This window comes from Mirounga angustirostris, unplaced genomic scaffold, assembly GCF_029215605.1.
Source record: "Mirounga angustirostris isolate CCGP_5_RB_7025 unplaced genomic scaffold, mMirAng1.0.hap1 SCAF_9, whole genome shotgun sequence".
Classification (NCBI taxonomy): Eukaryota; Metazoa; Chordata; class Mammalia; order Carnivora; family Phocidae; genus Mirounga; species Mirounga angustirostris.
Genome location: NW_026991717.1, coordinates 35,214,514 through 35,229,960, shown reverse-complemented (window position 1 = coordinate 35,229,960; position 15,447 = coordinate 35,214,514). Strand labels below are relative to the sequence as shown.

General features: G+C 46.8%; 1 protein-coding gene across 5 annotated transcripts in view; it reads left to right on the top strand.

Annotated features, from left to right (window-relative positions):
- THSD4 (thrombospondin type 1 domain containing 4) overlaps positions 1 to 15,447 on the top strand; it is a 580,925-nt gene that overhangs the window by 195,747 nt on the left and 369,731 nt on the right. The gene's annotated exons all lie outside the window — the stretch shown is intronic.

Genomic DNA, 15,447 nt, shown 5'->3' with positions numbered 1-15,447 from the left:
TATGCCCCCTGTAGTTGGAGGTCCACACAGGACATTCATTCTCACAGGAGCCACGAATGGCTACACCATGAGGTGGCTGTGAGGATCCGAGATCAAAGATGTGGAGAACATCAAGTCTTATCTTAAGGGTGGCTATGTGGGCATGGGTACATGCCTGGATGGAAACTCATGGCTGTAGGAGGTAGCAGGAAGAACACCAGGCTTGGGAGCAGGAGGCCCGGGAGGAGGGAAGGAACCAGCTCAGGGTCCTTCAGATTACTCCTGAATTTAATCCTCCCCACAAACCCAGGGAAATTGGGTACCCAAGGTCACAAAGTTAGAACACACCATGCCTGAGATTTGAAACCCGGTTCAAGACTTGTGACATTAACACTTTATGACCCAGTGGCTGTCACAAGGTTAAGGTAGGGATCATCATCCTTGATGGCAGCTGGGATTTTTGTCTATTTTGTCCGTGCTGTGTAATCAATACCTGGAACTTGCCTGGTAGACAGAGGACTCTCAGTAAATACTGGAGGGATGAATCCATTGACTAAAATGGTTAGCTTGGTGCCCAGTCTAGCTCACCCAGATTCCATTTGAGTCCCCCCCCACCCCATTAGGCCTCCCTAACAGTGGTGTTCCTCCTCTGGGGAGCGAGGGATGCTAGGTGAGAGGGACATCTTCCCTCTTGGCTGGCTGCAAGGTCACGGAGGAGAGACCCATTACCACGCCTCGTGCTTTCTGCTTCGAGAAGCAGGGTGTGATGCAAGCTTTGGCAGCTCAACCCAAGAACTCGAGCTTCCTTCCTCTGGGATCTCCAGGCTTGAAGAGCATTGGGAGGAGTATACCTAGGCTCAGCTTTCAGATCAGGTATGGTCTCTGTGGGGTGGGTCCCAGCCAACCTAAAGCCCCCTTGTTACTGTGCTTGTGGCCCCAAATGTGTTGTGGGAGTGTGAAATAGCCCACCAAAATTCCAGACAGCTGCCTACGTTAGCTTCCCGTTTCTTGTGTGTGGGCCTCTCAGACTTGAGTTTCTCACCCTCAGCATGCTGTCATTAGGCTGAGCCTTTGGTTTTTTTCTTGGCCATGAGCCTTGTCATTCTGGCGTCTACAACTTTGGACAGGAAAAGTGTGGGTTTGAGTGGCTGGCAAGTGGTACAAGGCAGAAGTGTGCTGGTATTCGGGGACATTCCCATGGCATGGGTGTGGGCATTTTTATTTTCCTAAGAATCAGCCAGACCAAGGGGGCTAGGCATTGTATCATTGAGGACACATAGTAAGTCTTGGTTCAAACTTGACTTAGCGCTATTTCCCTCTCAATAGAGGGGAGTCACATTTGCATCACACACCCAGTTTTTAAGAGGGTAACAAATAGACACAAACTTTTCTCTCTTGCAGGGCTTAGTCGATGCTTGTTGAGAAAACGTGGACTTTAGTTGACAAGATACTGCTACAGAACGTTGTGACATTGTGGACTCTGCCTCCCTTTCCCTCCCTCCCTTTGGTCCTTTATCCTCAACTAACATTTCTCTCCTCTTTTATGCCAAGTCTGTGGAGCTCAGGGATGAGGAAGACACAACCTCTGCCCTCAAGAAGCTCGCGACCTCCCAGCCTGATGTTTCAGTTGTGAATTTAGCTGATGAAAGTATTTAAAGAAAGGCAGTTTTTTAAGCTTTAGAATTCACAGTATGGAAGAAAGCCTGATGAGACACATCCAGCAAATAGGAAGCCAAAGTAGTAGGTCAACAACTAGAACAGTTATAAAGTGAGAACTTAGCTAGCTCTTTTCCAGAAAATGGTCCAGAGCATGTTCACGTGGATCATTTCTCTTCATGACATAGGACATGTGACAAACAAGGGCAATACGCTCCTTGCAAATGGGGAAACAGAGTTAAAAGATGTCTTCAGAATCCTAGCTTTAAAACCAACCACGTGATCTCTCTAGAACTGTTTCTCCAAGAGAATCCATCAGCAGCCTTTCTGAATTAACAGGTCTTACAAGAGTTTGGGGATTAAGCATGAGAGTGTATGGGAAGCATTCGGCACATTTCCTGGGCACTAAGCAACCAGTAAAATTGGTAATTCTCATTTTTATTATTTTCATCATCATTCTTGTTATTTTCTCACTCCCCAGCTCTGGAGGCAGCTGGTGCAAGGCTGTTACCCAGGATCCATGGAGAATCCCTGAGGGCTGGGATTGGCGCTGGGATTGGCATTGGCCAAGTCTATGGCCAAATGCTGGCCCATGGGGGCGAAAGATTCAGCAGGCCAGGGTCTGACCCAGGCCTGGGAGAAGAAACACAATAGCTTCCCTCCCTCCAGTTCTCCAAAACTAAGCCCTTGGCATCATCTGGATTTGTTGCTAGATAGACTTGTGGCCCTCATGGCTCTCAGAAATGTCAGCAGATATGGTGGATGGAAGAAGGAAAAATGTGTGTTCTTCTTAGAAACTGTGCTGTCCATCTGGGGCAGAGGCAGAATATGTAACAAAGTCTGCTGCTTTTTGAAGCTGCACATGCAGAAATAGAATGTGGCTAAGTGACAGACTGGAGCAGATGGGCCAGGGCTGCCCTGGATTTGAGAAGGGCCCTCCTTTTTGAGCAGAATTAATGGAGCTCAGGTCCTAGGAGGGTGAGAGCACTCTTGGCATGCAGCTGTCCTGTGACTGTTGCCACATTCATCTGTGAAACATGTTGGATCTAAGAAATGAGTCTTGGATCCTGGGTGATGTTAACATCAGAGTCATCTTTTATTAATTAAATGAGACAATACATGTGAGGGGCTTAGAGCAGTGCCTGGCGCACAGCTCACATTCACTTAATGCAAAGAATCATCAGCACCTGCATCTTCCTTTAATTGATGGTTCTTTACTGAAATCAAGGTTGTTGGGCTCAGTCAGATATGACACTTCAATGAAACAGAACTTCCTACTCTGTTCAGGATTTGAATGAAGTACCCCCTTCCCTGTACTCCATGAAGATTTTTGTCCAATCCTCATCTCCTAGCGTCTAGACTCCCATGATGGCAAGTAGATTTCATCTGGTGCTATGGAGTCTGGCTTGACTCCCTTTTGAGAAGAATTCTGGGACTTCAGGCTCAGAGGAAAAGGATAGAGTAATTGATTAGTGATGTCTGTCATGGGTGTGGGAAAGGGAAGGAGTGTATGCCCTGCCCTTTTACTATCTCTCACTAAGCAAAGGAAAGTTAAGGACCAGCCTTGGTGAAAACGAGCATGAGGCTCATTTCTGAAGATGTCGCCATTCTGGCAAGCAGCTGAGACCTGCACAGCTGTTTATCTTCCCGGTCATGTTTCTGGTTTCTGGCTGTTTGTCTTTTAACAAGAGGTCAGTGATCGAGGGCTCCGCCACATCTGCAGGGAGTTTCCTGCAGAATTAGGATGTGTAAAATAAACCCACGAAATCAAAGCCCTAAGCAGATGCTGGGGATTGTTTCCCACTTGAGGTCATCCTTCTTCTCAAAGGGCATGGGGGGGGGGGGGTTTGTAGAGGAATGGTGTGCAAAGCCAAACTAAGGAGCTGAACTGTAACAAAACACAATCAATAAAGAGAAAAAAAAATTCTCCAGTTGCGGCGAAATCACTTTAGTGGATGGCCTTTCAATTGCAATCCATTAGGGAGGAGAAATAAAGCTGCAGCTGCCATATTTCCAACATGTGTGAGACAAGCATACATACACTCTCTCCCTCTACCACACATGCACAAGCTTCTAGAACTTATGTAATCGGTTAAGTGATTTAGGGCAATTGCTTTTCAACTTTTGATATAAAAATAAAATTTACAGCCTTGGTTGTAGTGGTGAGAGCCTAATGATGCATGGAAAGAAGTAGTATCCAATAAATATATTAATACTCTTGATTTTGTGAAACCTGAAGTGCAGTTTCCATTTAAACATAAAAGAAATTTAAAGTCACTGGAAAGTTAAAAATTTCTGATTGCAATATTTAAAGCATTGAATTTTATAGTTTGTCCTTTCAACATTTAAGGAAAAAAGTAAAGCAGTCATGTGGGTGTGACTTGTTTTTCTTCAAGTTGAAGATCAGTATTTGGAATAGTTGGTGTTACCACTGGCCGTTAATTATATTCCACATTTAACCATGTCTCCGTTTGTCTTGAAGTTCCACATGTGCAAAGAAACAATAGCTCTCATGGAATTAGACATTTTTAAAAAAGCATACAAATACTACATTTCTGTAAGACATGCTTTCAAAACCCCAGGATACCATTCATCATTTCTGGTCCTCAAAACATCTTTTTAAATTCATAACTTATTTCCTCGTGTTTGGTCATTCAGATGCAGTTTCTGAGGCAACAAACACACTCGACCCTAATCTCATTTTTCTGTAGGAAGTGGGTGAAATGCAAAGAATGATGCACAAACCTGTCAAAATGGTCGAGACTTTCGTATTTTCATCAGGGAAAAATGCTGTTTATGAAGGTCAGCTAGAGGAGGGCGGCATATACACTAGGACCTCAGAGGACGTGCTGTTTGCATGGGCGTCGTTTGCCTGGGGGGCCTTTCGTGATCCAGACCTTAGGACAGATGAATGTGGGGGCCGCACATGTGTCTGTTTTGGTGGAGTGGCACAAGAGGAGAGGAAGAAGGGCTATAACCCACCATAGGGGGTCCTGGGCTGGTCAGAGGACGTCTGTGGATATGGATGGGGCTTGACTGGGTACAGCACTAAATTGCCCCTCTAGCTGCATCCCTAAGAACTGCTCAAAAGAGTGAAGCGGCTGTTCCCAGACCAAGAGGGAACTGTGGGTGGCCATTGTGGTCTCAGCAGCCAGGCTCGAGGTGGAATCGACAGGGCCCCAGCAGGGAGGCCAGGAGAACCAGCAGCTGCATCAGAGCCCAGGTAGACCTGAATGGCGTCGGGCCGCCGGGCCCTTGGCGGACTCACAGTGAGGAGCCCGCAGAGCCAGGGTACCTGGGAGGAAACCTGCCGCTGGTAGGCTTGGCCCTATTTGCTCAATGTGTGTTGCCCCAGGAGAGAAACCACAAATACTTGCCTTGTGAGCTAAACCCTACAAGAATCAACTAGTTAGCATGTAGAAAGTTGTCCTCAATGGGAACTGGAGAAACTGGTCAGGCCTCATACAGAACTAAAAGGCTTCCTAGCCAGGGTTGGGAAGACGGAGCCCTCTGACATTCTGACATTGTGCCTGGGGAAGGTGCTGCACCCAGCAAGTCTTTATTCAGCCCCAGGAGGGCCACAGAAGCCCAGGCCCTCAGTGGTAGGGACACCAGCCAGGCTGGAAGAGAGGGCCCTGCTTGTGCACGTGGAGGCCTTTGGGTACCACAGAAGAACCTGTGAGAGGGCCAAGACACCCAGGAGGGAGGTGTCCCTGGAAGACTCGAGGGTTAGTGAAGGGACTCCTGAATGCAGTGTCATGGAGGCAGAATGTCCCATCCGAAGGTCAGACTGAACTCTGCTCTGGCCTCTCATTCACTGATTTACTATGGCCGAGTGTCTGCGCCTTTCTCAACCTCAGCTGCCTCCCTGTGTAAATAAATTGGTGGTACTGATAATATCTTCCTCGAAGGACTCTGAGGATTCACTGAACTTTGTGTGGCAAACACCCAGCGCTACTTCACCAAGGCTGGTATTCCTATTTCCCTTCCTTGTGCTATGGTTCAACTCCCTCAACCCCCACCCTCAAGTTCTGCCATCTTGTTTCCCTAAGAACTGGGTTCACAGTATGGTTTTCAACACTGAAGAATCAAAAGTGTGAGCTTTGACTCCTAGAGTTTCCCTCGCTCACTGAGCGACCTGGAGCCAATCTTGCAATCCTGCCTTGCCACTGGAGGACTCCTCAGGCGATGGCCCAGGCCCCTCCTGTGCCGACCTTCCTTCTGCGCTCTCGACGGAACAGGAGAATCCGAAAGCAGAGTCTCCTTACATGCTGCAGTTTTCCTTGGAGCTGTGTCTGAACTGGCCTCAGATATCAGGGAGTTGCCCGTTGTCCTGGTTAATACTCACGTGTGGAACCTTGAATCGGGCTGTGAGGTCATGCGGAGAGTATGCGAACTATTATAAATTAATATGCTGATCTGCACCACAGCGAGGTTCCTTCGGCTCTGATTTCTCCTTTTATGGTGTCTTTGGAGAAAGGCAGGGAGGCCAGGGGGCAGTTGACGGATGAGTTAACAAAGACACTTGTGTGCAGCAAGGCAGGCCTGGGGTTTCGCTTTTGTTTTGGGGCACGTTCTGTTGTTTGGGTTTGGTTAATCCATCTCTGAGAACTAGGGTTATTAGAAGGAATAGGCTAAGCAGCCTCTTGAGGTGACAAGCACTTGGTGGGAGGTAAGAGGGGGGAAGTGGGACAAAATGGAAAAGACCCTCCCGTTCGAGCCACCAGAAGGGGCCTGGCAAAATCTCCAGGGCAGTGGGGCCAGAACTGCAGCCAGAGTTTGGCCTGTGTCTGGAAACCCAGGCCAGAGTTCTGGGCTCTCAGTAAAAGGACATCTGTCCTAGGGGCCTCTGTCCTTTGTTCCTATGGGAAGGAACCACAGGAGGCGGAATGGCTGGCGTTTGCAGGATGAGCGCTGAGATCCTCGTAAGGCCGCCACACCATGTCTTGCTACAGCCACTGGCCCTCTCTGTGGCTCATCTCTTCTCCGGCCATCCTGTCCAGATCTTGTCCTGGGTCTTCTGGTCAGCCTGTTTCCAACCCTCAGGTATCACGCCCTCTGTGTACTGTGCGCTTCTCTGCCCACCATGTTACCATTGTTACTATTTGGTCCCCATTAAACGTTTTCCATGTTCTGTGCTCTCTCTTGCTTTTTTTTTTTTCTTTTTTTGCCTCTCCCAACCCAAACCATTGCTTCTGTTTGGGCCTCCCTTTTCTGTATTTTTTAACCCAGAAAAACTCCCATTCATCAGTCAAAACCAAGGTTGGGTTTCATCCCTCTTAGGAAATCTTTCCTGATCCTCTCGGACCAGGAAAGCATATAACGATTTGCTCCCGGTCACCTCTGTACTTCGCACACATGTCTTGTTAAACTGACGACAGTGTGTGCTTTTATATATTTTTCCACACTCTGTCCCTATCTAAAAATGTAACCTCCTTAAAAATGGAAGCCACATAATATGTGTTAGAGTAGGCATTAGGTATAGTGTTTAGAGGATGGATTGACTGGATGAAGATCATCATGCTGCCATTTGCAAGCTTTGTGATTCAAGGCAGATTCCTGACCTTCCGTGCCTTGGTTTCCTAATTTATAAAATGGGAATAATTAAAGTATCCGACTCCTAGGGAAGTTCTGTGGATGAGATGATAAATATGTGTAAAACACATCATTGCTCAGTAGGTCTTAATTATTATGATGTTGATCTGAATTTCCAGGCTCCGTTACAGCTTTGGAGCTTAGCGCAGGCTCACTGGAACTATGCTGATTTGCTTTGCATTGTGGGTCTCTGCCTGGGCTGTGTGCTTGCGGAGGAAGGGCAGTGGGGCCTACCTGTATCTTGTACACTTGGGCTCAGCACCTTGCTGGAGTGAGTCTCCTATCCCCGTTTCATAGATGAGGAACCTGAGACTCAGAGGCTTGAACCAGAGAGTCTAAAATGTCATCCACGGGAGCCTCCATAGACTCTTCCATAAGCATTCCCTGGGGGCTCACTTGTGAGAATGGGATGGGAGGGCCCAGAGTTCCTAAGGTGGGTGTGTAGGTGATGGCCTCACCCCTTCTTCCTGGCACGTAGCTTTCTGTCTCTGCAGCTTTGCTTTCCTTCCCTTCCCTCTCCTCCCCTCCCCTTCTCTTTCCTCTCCTTCTTTCCGTTTATTTCCACTTACAGACTTTTTTATTATATTTCTTTTAGAATAATGACCTTAATGCCTTAATGTTTTTTTCTAAAAGTAACATGTATCCAAAGTAAAGAATTCAAATAATCCAGATAAGAGCCAAGAAGAAAGTAAACAATTACTCCATATCCCACCCGAGAGCTAATTCTTGTTAACAGTAGGTGAACATAATTCCCGACATCTCTACATCTCTAATGCATGTATTTCTCACACACACACAGAAGGATGGATGAGTGGGTTGATTGTTGGATGTCCAGATGGAGAAACTGATACATTGATTGAAAGAAGTGCTTTTTTATAAAAATGGGTCAGTAGATATTCTTAAAGAAGCACCAGAAAGATGTTCTTAAAGAATATCTACTGAATTTCATTTTTTTCCTGGAGTTTAAAAATAACATAACAGATGAAGTGTTAAAGTACACTCTAGGAAGCTGGAAGGGAGTGGCCATTCGGGTTGTAGAGATGGTATGAGAGGGCAAAGTATTCATGGTGTGCATAGCAAATTGAATAAAGAAGTGGGGTGCCATCCTTGGCTCGGGTGTAGGGCCCTCTCCCTACAGACCCTGCAGAGAGCCCCAAGTCTGAGGACATCGGGGAACAGGAGAGAGGAGACCACAGAAATGCAGTGTCAGCACACGTGTCTGTCCTTTCTCTGCCCTCCCATTGAACTGGTCTCCGCACACTGTAGCATCTCCTACTCCCTAGATTCCTCCCCTGCCTGCCCATGTCTGTCTCCCTGTCCCCTTGCCTGCATGCTCCGGCAGGGACATACCCCGCAGGACTGCAGGGTGGCCCTTGGTGAACATAATGGTTCAGCATGGTTGTAGGTGCTTTGTTATCAAAACAGGTGGCTGTGTCGGGTGGGGAGCCAAGCCTCAGCCATAAGCAGAGCCTGAAGGGGACCCGGCCGCCCACCCAGGACACCAGCCAGGTGCCCCTCTCCTCATGCTGAATTCCCTTCTGGGGCCTTTGGTGTCAGACCCTCTCAGAAGGTGTGTAAGGTCCTAGTTTGTTTCAGGGCTTTCTCCCTCTTCTCTCGTTTTCCAGTTGTGTGGATAAAAGAGTCTCAAGAGAAGTAGCCAGAGACTTTGTGCCCTACTAGTCTTACGTTATGATAACTGGGAGGGAAAACGATTTCCTCTCTGGACAAAGCCCACCCCTAAAGAACCTGCCGTACCTAATATATTAGTTTCCTAGGGTTGCTGTAACAAGTGGCCACAGATTTGATGCCTGAAAACAACCAGAGTGTACTCTCTCACCATTTCAGAGAGCCGAAGTCTGAAAGCAAGGTGTCAGAAAGCAAGGTTGGTTCTGGAGGCTCAGGGAAGAATCATTCCATGTCTCTCTCCCAGCTTCTGGTGGCTTTCCTTGGCTTGTGGACACATCACTGTCATCTCTGTCTCTGTCTCCAGGTGGCGTTCTCCTCTGTGTGTGGCATGTGTCTCTGTGACTTGAATCTCCATCTGCCTCTCTCTCTTTTTTTTAAAGATTTTATTTATTTGACAGAGACAGCAAGAGAGGGAACACAAGCAGGGGGAGCGGGAGAGGGAGAAGCAGGCTTCCCACTGAGCAGGGAGCCCGATGCGGGGCTCGATCCCAGGACCCTGGGATCATGACCTGAGCCGAAGGCAGATGCTTAACAACTGAGCCACCCAGGTGCCCCTTTCTGCCTCTCTCTTAAAAGGACGCATGTCACTGGATTTAGGGTTACTCCTCTTTCCAAATAAGACCACATTCAGAGGCTCCAGGGTTAGGACTTGGACATATTTTTGGAGAAGGGGGTGGCCTTCAACCCTCTAAGCCCACCTTATGGAGAAGGGTTGGCAGCCTCCCCTAAAACATGTGAGCTGCCTCACAGGGGCACACAGGCAGGGTCCTGGCTGGGTGTCTGCTCCAAAAACCCTCACATCCTTTATCCTTTGTGTCCTCCTGGACACCTAGCACTGAGCTGTAAGCTTATCTTTAGTTGTTTTTTTGCCAGACATGGTAATTTAGGAAAACCAGTAAATTGAGTGAAAGTTTCCCTGGGCTTAGGGTAAGGGTATTATTTCATAGTCAGAAAAAAAAACTATGGAAATGCCAGATTATGTCGTGAGCGTACAAGAGGATTTCTTGTGTTTTCCTCCATGGTTCTGAGTTCATATGCATGAGATCTACCCAGCAAAATGACCTCAACTCACCTGAATTTTAAGGGTGTGGTTTTGAAGTTGGTGTGGTATCAACATCTATTTCTCATGTCCAGCCTTCCAGAGTGGCTGAGGTGGAAGATGCCTTTTAGGGAAGGCGGGAAGTGAGCAAGAATTCTGAGTATGTAGGCAGTACCAAGGGAGAAGTGCGGGAAGAGGGTGCAGGTTACACACTAGGCAAAATATTGTAAACGGAGAGCATGAGACTAAAAGTCCGAAAGAAAACTGCTTTCTTCATCTTTATCCTTGACTTCTTAGTCTACACAGGGTCTGTGACTGGCTGTAATTATATATGCGATTTCTTGTTTCCCTAGGGTACACTTGTGTCTTAGTATGTAGTGGGGTGTGTGTGTGTGTGTGTGTGTGTGTGTAGGGTAAAGGGAGGGACTGATTTTGAATAAAGAGGGATTGTACCCCCACAGCCTGCCAATCAGAAGGGCATTTCAAGTGTCAGTCAGCAACTCTGGACTTGCACCACTGGAGGTGGGGGATGGGAAGCCAAAATAAAGGAGCCACTGGGATGGGGGAGGGAGGGATGCCCGAACAGCCTATAGTAGGAGAAAGTGCCGGGGTTCTTTGACCCCTTTCTGCATACAGGAGATCCAGTGCTGCCTAATGGCAGAATTTTCCTCTTTACTTCAACAGTTTGGATTTGGCAGTAAATCACCCATAACAAGAAATCTGGAGGTAGCCAGTGTGTGGGCTTGTTCATTTAGTAGCTCAACAATGTCAGTCTGGCTTCTCTGAGTTCTTAGCGGCCTTTCTCTAGGTGCAAGATGGTTGCCGCAGCGCCAGGCATCAGCCTCGACATATAAATGTCCGTGTCAGGTAGAAGGGAAGAAATTTCCCACACACTGTTCTCTCTTTTTGCCAGAGGTGAACATCTTTCTGAGATGTCTCTAAGATTTCACCTTACAGTGCATTGGCCCAAAATAGGTAGATCAAACAATTCGGGTTTCACCAATTGTCCGAAGAATGTTTTTATAGTGAAATTATCTAATTCAAAATCACATGTTATATTTAGTTGTCAATGTCTTTGGTTTTCTTTGGTCTGGAACAGTTTCTCAGTCTTTTCTTGACTTCCATGACTTTGACATATTTGAAGAGTGCAGGTCCATCTGATGTTTCCCGGTGAAAGATTCAGGTAATGCTTCTTTGGCAGGAAAATCACAGAAGGATCGGTGTGCCCTTACTGCATCCTAACAGGTGGCACCGATGTCCATTTGTTCCTTTATTCCGTCATTTATTTATATCTGTATAGACACATGGGTTTCTCTTTTACTCAGTGGGTTATGATTCATTACTATCATTCCTTATTCTGAGGCTCAGCTTGTCCCAGTTTGGATAGTGCTAGCCCTGTGAGCCTGCCCCCTGTCCTTTTTTCACATGTCTCCATCATTCTTTGACTACTTCCTCAACTTTCTGGCACAAGATATTGTACTTTTTGTATAAGCTTATATTGTACTTTTTGAGTCCCAACCCTGGAATCAGCCATTTTTCGAGGAGACCTGGTTCGTTTTAGTGGAGAATGGTATTTAGAAGCTAAGATCTGGAAAATAGGCATGCCTGTTGCCATTGGGGTACGGCTGCTGCCAGGCCCTCACAGTGGACAGACGTCGGCAATATACACACATATTTCCATCTATATTCACTTTGCGTTGATCTGTATATACTGAAAATTGTGAGTTCATACTCAAGTTGCAACCTAGCATCATAAGGTTCACTTCAAGTTCTCTTTTTCTCCATATTTGTTTGGTTTTTTTTTTAAGATTTTATTTTATTTATTTGTCAGAGAGAGAGCACAAGCAGGGGGAGAGGCAGAGGGAGAGAGAGAAGCAGACTCCCCGCAGAGCAGGGAGCCCGATATGGGGCTCGATCCCAGGACCCTGGGATCATGACCTGAGCCGAAGAAAGCAGATGCTTAACCGACTGAGCCACCCAGGCACCTCTCAGCCTAACTTTCCATTCAGATGATCAGCTGGACCACCCAAACACTTGACAGTCCTTTAAATTAACTAGCCCGTCTTTATACCCACGCGGTAACCACTTCACTAACCTCACCTGTTAGTACTTATTTATAACACCCTTCTGTCCATCCTCATTGCTCCAGACCATCCAGGATTCGTGGTCTGCAAATGCAACAGAAAATTAATACTGAGAATGTCATGGAAATTCTTGGACTTATAGTTGCAATAGTTATAAAATGAGAGTAATCAAACTCCTGCTTGCCTGAGCTTTTGAAAATTTGCTTTTTGGGGCATTCCTGGGAATCTTGATTCCAGGCTGTCTTTCCAGTTCCTCAGTACCTAACCCCTGGCACAGGGCTTTCTCCTCCAGACTAGTGCTTGTCAAACTTAAACATGAAGCAGAACCACAGGGAAATGTTATAAAAATGAAGACATTCTGGTTCAGTAGGCCTGAGATTCTGCATTTTAATGAACTCCAGTGGGTGCTGATGTGGCTGGTCTGGGGACCCAGATGTCTGAGATGCGGAATCTCAGAATGTCAACACTCTCCTCTGTTTTCCCTTTGCCTTCCCTCAGAACACCTGCTCCCCCAAACTTGATGCCTAGATGAGTACTGTCTTTCAACAGAGATACTCTGAGAGTCTATACTCCATGATAGCCCTACTCCAGAAAACAACTCAGAGTTCTAGCTCTTGCTGGTGTGCAGAGCTAGGTAGAGCCATAGTAGGTACAGCCTCTCTTTTGTAGTTACACCTAATCGTAATGGCCTTTACATAAAAGGTACATGTCACTCTACAACCTTTTACTCCAGATTTGGTTCCAAAAGATGAACAGCTGTTACCACCAAGCTATTTAAAGGAGTATGCCACATGTTTCATAATTCCATTTTTTAAAAAAGATTTTTATTTATTTATTTGACAGAGAGAGAGAGAGCAGAGTTGGGGGGAGGAGCAGAGGGAGAGGGAGAAGCAGACTCCCCACTGAGCAGGGAGCCCGATGCGGGGCTCGATCCCAGGACGCCGGGATCATGACCTGAGCCGAAGGCAGACACCCAGCCGACTGAGCCACCCAGTTGCCCTCCATAACTCCGTTTTAACAAAGAGTCATATAAGCGTTTTGAGTGTCAGCAGCATCTTTGCAATGAGTGCCCAGTCTCCAGAGGTAAACTCCTCGGGAGGGGAGCAGTGCTTTAACTTGGATAAGCAGGTTTTCACGTCATAGTTAGGAAATTTGCTTTCCTTTACAGTCTTGCCCTGTATTGCAGTTTCTATGTCTACCCATTCTGGATTTCAGACATAACTCCTCTTTTTCTGGATTGTTCTTTCTACCTGTGAGCTCAAATCCATCTCATCCCCTGTGGCTTTCTAAAACAGCGTGGTAGAGAAGCCGGGACATTAGAGTCAGGCTAACCTGGGTTCAATTCCCAGGTCAGTGCTTCTTATTAGTAAGATCACAGACAAAAGATTTAACTTCTCTGAACTTCTGGTGTTCTAATTTAAAATGAGGCTACTCTCCAGTGATGGGTATTAAGGAGGGCATGTATCACATGGAGCACCGGGTGTTATACGCAAACAATGAATCATGGAACACTACATCAAAAACTAATGATGTAATGTATGGTGACTAACATAAGGCTACTCTGACATGTGGGGATTAAATTAGATATAGTGCGTTCAAAAGATAAACTGGATGTAGAAGTGCCCAGGCCAGCAAAGTACCCAAAAATGTTGTTTCCCTTTCTTAATTGGCTCTCTCCTTAATTATTGACCCCTCCCTTGGTCGGTTCTTTCCTTCTTCATTCAACTGTGCATCTTTCCGCTATCTGGGAAACACCAAGACTTGAACTGGCTCACTTTTCTGGATGCTCTTCCATCTCCCCTCCTCCCTCAGTTGACAGACTTCTCAAAGACATGCCCATTGACTGCTCCCACCACTTCCCTGCCTGCCGAGCACCTGCTGTGACCCCGACCCCAGAGCGCAGGCCCTTCCTTGGCCTTGACAATCCTGTATTTTCTCTGAGCTGCTCACCTCGGCGAGGGGGCATGGCCTTCTTTCTTCGCTCAGTGGTGCTCTCCCAGGTGAAGGTGGGCCACAGCCAGCATTGGCCAAAGACTGATGTGCAAAGAGAGGGATTGCCGAGAGATGAGTCACAGGGTCGGCTTTTCATTCTGTTTTGCTTTCAAGTGCTTTGGAGAAACAGGATGAGGCTGTGGGTGCGTATGTTTGGAATAGGATAGGGGTCCTCACTCTTAGAGGCTGCAGGGGGGCTTTGTACTTGAGGGGAGGTTCAGTCCGGGCCTGTCCAGGGTAGCAGCTGGTCTCAGGAAGGCATTTAGACGGGTGAGAAGGACAAGGTATGGTCCGTTTCACCAGGAGCTGGGCTTACAGTCCATTAATTTTAACGTAATGCAAATCGGTTTATGGAAGTGCTGACATGCTGTTATTTAAAAGGCATGAGTAGCCTGATAATTAAATCTCCATCGATATTTTATTCTAGCACATTTATAGTGTACCTTGCCCAGTTGTTATGATAGATTTCCAGTCTTGTAATTATATAAACTGCAGAGTACCAGCAAAAGAGGGGGTGGTGAACGGCAATGCCAAAAACAGGGTGGGGTATATAAACTTAAGCTTCATTTTTTTTTTTTTTAAGATTTTATTTATTTATTTGAGACAGAGAGAATGAGAGACAGAGAGCATGAGAGGGAGGAGGGTCAGAGGGAGAAGCAGACTCCCTGCCAAGCAGGGAGCCCGATGCAGGACTCGATCCCGGGACTCCAGGATCATGACCTGAGCCGAAGGCAGTCGCTTAACCAACTGAGCCACCCAGGCGCCCTAAGCTTCATTATTTTAAGCTGAACTTTATTTTGTCCTTGAGTTTGACCACATTCGCTCACTAAAAATATCCCAAAGTTATGCTTTCCGGTATATAACAGAGGGGAGATTGGTGTCTGTTTAATATTTCCTTTTGGCACCTTGGCTTTGAAGCATGCATTCTTGGTGGGGAGCCGAGCGTCCTAGAGCTCAGATAGTGGAACAGAAATGCGCCCTGTGCTGGGAATCCGGAACCCTGAGTTCTGCTTTGGGGCTGACTGACCAATGAAGTGACCTCCCCTCTGGGTCTTTATGACTTGAGCCAAGGTACTGTAACTTCTAGTGTGAACATTTTGTGACTTGAATTTTTCTTTTTCTTTTCTCATCCCTTAAAATAAAAATCTCCCCACATAGTCCTTTACGCTGCTCTAAAGTTGAATATCTTCCATTCCAAAAACATTCAACCAGTAAGAATGGACCAACATGCTTGAGATGTCCCTGAAAGATTAAGAGGAGGGCAGGGCAGGTAAACTGAGGCCTTGTGAGAAGGGCAAATGGGGAAAAGAACAATCGGGGATGAGGGTGTGCCACCCCCAGATTTGGGGAGCCTCTTCTTTGTAAGTGCAGAGTTGCAGGCAAAGCATGTGGCTACACTTCTGTCGTTTTCATTGT